Source organism: Hibiscus syriacus, unplaced genomic scaffold (assembly GCF_006381635.1).
Source record: "Hibiscus syriacus cultivar Baekdansim isolate YM2019G1 unplaced genomic scaffold, ASM638163v2 tig00110831_pilon, whole genome shotgun sequence".
NCBI lineage: Eukaryota > Viridiplantae > Streptophyta > Magnoliopsida > Malvales > Malvaceae > Hibiscus > Hibiscus syriacus.
The window spans coordinates 2,432,623-2,437,447 of record NW_024062882.1 but is presented as its reverse complement, the minus strand read 5'-3'; positions in this window follow the sequence as shown (position 1 = coordinate 2,437,447).

Here is a 4,825-nt window from a genome sequence, read left to right as displayed (position 1 = left end):
CTTTAACCATTTACTTATCCATTAAGAAAGTAAATAAAATATCCTTCAATGAAAATTACCATAATGCCCTTTCTAATAATCCATATTTGATAATAAGCCCTACATAAAAATCCCAAAATAAATCCTTGAACTTTTCAAGTTATTCTAATTAAACCACTGAGTTTTAAATTCTTACATTTTTTGTTACTGACCCGATGATTGTGATGTTACAAATCTCCCCCTTAAGAAAATTCATCCTCGAATTTTCATTGCACAAAGAGGTGGGGATATTGCTTCCTCACATCTTCTTCACGTTCCCAAGTAGCTTCTTCTATTTTATGGTTCTTCCATAGAACCTTAACTAGCGGAATCGTCTTGTTCCTAAGCTGTTTGATTTCATACGCTTAATTTGTACCGATTATTCCTCATAGGTTAGGTCTGATTGAACTTCTATCTCATCTGGAGTTATGATATGTGTAGGATCATATCGATATCTCCGCATCATAGACACATGAAAGACATTGTGGATCTTTTTCGTCTCTGGTGGTAATGCTAATTGATATGCCACTGGTCCAACTCTCTTCATAACTTCATAAGGTCCAATGAACCTAGGACTGAGTTTTCCTTTACGCCCAAAACGAAGTACTTTCTTCCAAGGTGATACTTTTAGGAACACATTGGCACCTACTTGAAATTCAATTTATTTCCTCATCAAATTCACAGATGACTTTTGTCTGTTTGATGCCATTTTAAGGTTTTATTGAATCGCCTGAACCTTTTCTTCTACTTCTTTAATCAAATTTGGGCCATGAATCTCCCGATATTTTAATTCATACCAATTAAGTGATGTCATGCACTTCCTTCCATACAATGCTTCAAATGGTGCCATCTTGATGCTTGATTGGTAACTATTATTATATGCAAATTCCACAAGTGGCAAATAATTTTCCCATGATCCAGTAAAATCGATCACGCACGCTCTCAACATATATTCTAGAATCTAAATCATTCATTCTGATTGGTCATCGATTGAGGATGAAAAACTGTGCTAAAATTCAATCGGGTACCCAAGGCTCCTTGTAAAGACTTCCAAAATCTCAAAGTAAATATGAGATCTCTATCAGAAACTATTGAAATTGGAACACCATGAAGTCGCACTATCTCCTTGATATACAATTTAGCATGTTTTTCCATTGAGTAATCCGTTCGCACAGGAATGAAATGCGCAATCTTTGTAAGGCGATCCACAATTACTCAAACTAAATCATTTTTACTTGGCGATAAAGAAAAACATGTTACGAAATCCATCGTAATTCTTTCTCATTTCCACTGAGGAATGAAAATTAGTTGTAATAATCCTGAAGGCACTTGGTGTTCAGCTCTTACTTGCTAACAATTAAGACACTTTGACACAAACTCAGTAATGTCTCTTTTCATGCATGGCCACCAAAAATGCCCTTTCAAATCTTGATACATTTTGTTTACTCCTGGGTGCATAGTTAAGGGACTACAATGTGCTTCATACAATATATATCTTTTCAACTTGTTATCATTGGGAACATAAACTCGATTTTGAAGTATAAACACCCACTCAACTTTACATCAAAGTCCTTGAGTGCACCCTTATCTAATTGTTCAAACCAGGCTAGACACTTATCATCCTTCTTTTGCAACTCCTTAATATGCTCTAACAATAACAGTTTCAACATTAACTCAGCCATCAATTCACCATTTTCCTTTAACACAATTCGAGCATCCAATATACGCAAAGCAGCAAAAGTCTTCTTACTAAGAGCGTCAGCTACTACATTGGCTTTCTTGGGATAATAATCTATAATCGTATCGTAGTCATTAAGTAACTTTATCCATTTTCTTTGTCTCAAATTAAGCTCCTTTTATGTTAACAAATACTTCATAATTTTGTGATCGGTGAAAATGTAACACCGTTCACCATATAAATAATGTCACCAAATTTTCAATGCAAAGACTACTGCTGCTAACTTAAGGTCATGCATTGGATAGTTCTTCTCATGAGGCTTAAGTTGTCTTGAAGCATAAGCTATTACCTTTCCATCTTGCATTAAAACACATCCCAAACCATTATGGGAAGCGTCACTAAAAATTGTGAAATCATTGTTTGATTCCCGTTGCACTAACACCGAAGCTTCTGTCAAAACTTTCTTTAATGTTTCAAAACTCTTTTGATAATCAAAAGTCCAAACAAAAGACACATCCTTTCTTAACAATTTGGTTAAAGGCAGAGATATCATCAAAAGGTTCTTGGCAGACCTTCGATAATAACCTGCGAGACCCAAGAAACTCTATGCGTTAGTTAACCCGAATGACATTATTACAAATTCGTAATGACCATACCGAGTTTTAAACTCCATTTTTGGAACACTTTTTCTCGTATCTTCAACTGATGATACCCCGAGAATAAATTGATTTTTGAAAACACTACATCTCCCTTGAGTTGGTCAAATAAATCGTTGGTCCTTGGAAGAGGATACTTGTTCTTTATGGTCATCTTGTTAAGTTACCGATAATCAATACAAAGACGCATCGAGCCATCTTTCTTTTTTACAAACAATACTAGAGAACCCCAAGGTGACACATTGAGTTTGATAAATCCTTTATCCAAAAGCTCTTATAACTAAATCTTTAACTCTTTTAATTCTTTTGGGGTCATCCTATAAGGAGCCATTGAATTTGGTGCTAATCCGGACATCACTTCAATATGAAATTCAACCTCCATATCTGGAGGTAATCCCGATAATGCTTCAGGAAATACTTCTGGAAACTCTCTGATGGTCGAAATATCTTCAAGCTTCATTTCTTTAGCTCTAGTATCGATTACATTGACAATATATGCTTGGCATCCTTGTAGCATTAACTTTCGAGCCGACATCATTGATATCACATTAGCTAAGGGATTGATTCTTTCGCTGACTACACTAACCTCCAATCCATCAAAACTTTTCAACATAACTCGCTTAAGTCGACAATCCACAGTGGTATGATAATGATAAAGATAACCCATACCTAGTATAACCTCGAACTCGTCAAAGGGTAATTCTATTAGATTAGCAGGTAATTCAATTCCCTGAATCCATATGGGACACCCTCGACAGATTTGTCTCACCTGAGCACTATGTCATAATGGATTAGTCACAATCACCTCGCTACGAATAGATTCTAATGAAATTCTCAAGTCTTTCACCAGTTTACTACTAACATAAGAATAATTCGATCCCGAATCAATCAAAATTAAAACAGATTTGCCAGCTATTTGAAAAGTACCTGCAATGATTTCAGGATCATCACTGGTCTTTAGATTGTACGCTCGAGCAGTAGAACACACTTCAGGTTGAGCGGTCGACTCAAACTGATTCTTTCTCTACCTCGACCTTTACCTCTCATAGGTGCAACAGTGGATATTTCTATTTGGGCAGGCTCTCCCATCATCAGTGGACAATCTCGAATAAAGTGTCATACCTCTTCGCATTTAAAACAAGCTCTGGATAATCTTTGGCATACACCACTATGATGTTTCCCACAGTGCTGACATTGATATGTCTTATCCACTACGGACTCCACTAAGTGAGTTTCTCTGGCTATTCTCGGATTTGATCCTTTACCTGAGGATATTGCAGATTCTACTCTAGTTTGAGGTCGAGAACTCGAACCTCGACTTTTCTTTGATTGGAGGCATTAGACGACGCACTAGCTCTCTTATTCCATTGTGTCCTTTGCTCTATAAACCTCTCATTTTGAGCTCACTCCAGGGCTTTAGCTCTGTTCACTACCTCTTGGAATGAAGAGAGATTGAGTGCCAATATCAATTCCTTCAATCGAGGCTGTAAACTCTCCACAAACCAATCACATGAGTCATTTTCGTAGGAACCAACTCAGCTTGTTGAATTCACACTCAAACTCATATACAATGTGATTCCCTTGCTTTAAGCTCATGATCTCTTGCTTCACCTGAAGAATGAACTGGCTAAAATATTTATTCTTAAACTCTTCCAGAAAGAATGACCACGTCACCTACTCTCTTGCAGCTCTCATCGTCATATTAGACCACCAAATTTTGGCTTGACCTCGTAATAACAAAACTACACCATCCAATTTCTCCATTTAAGAACAATGGAGATTCTCTAGCATTATAATAAGGTCATTGAGCCACATATCAAAAGCAACTGGACCTTCCTCATCTTCTCCTTTAAATTTGGGCACTCCTAAGCTTTTCAGCTCCTTAGAAACATTCATTTTAGGAGATGAGGGAGTCGACGGTTGGAAACGCGTTAGAATTGCGTCCAATGTTTGGAAGAAGGTCCCTTGATCTTACACAGACACTCCCTGATGTGTCTGTTCCTCACCCTGCCTGCTCGGGGCATGTGAGTTACTACTTTCTTCCATTCTATCTCCCGCTTCACTTCGAGAGACCTCAAAATCCAACATCTAATAAGATCAATTCACTAATATATTAGTAAATATCGCATACTAGTCACCTTATCATATCAGAAAGACTTAATTAAAAGTTGGCATGTACACTTTTTAAAACAAAAATGACTTTATTATGAACTTAAAACCAATTAAACCATAGCTCTGACACCATTAAATGTGACACCCTTAACCCGTACCTGACCTGGATACGAATCCATGGTGTCACATTGACTTTTCAAATCATATATTATTAACAAATGAGGACAAATTTAAATTTTTAATCATAATAAAAAATTGAAAGTATAATACATGCCAATAGTTTACAAAATTTCAGAAAACCTATATTCAATTTGTCTTGATCTGATCTTCAAATGAGTACGCTATCCTCGCCTAGCTTTAT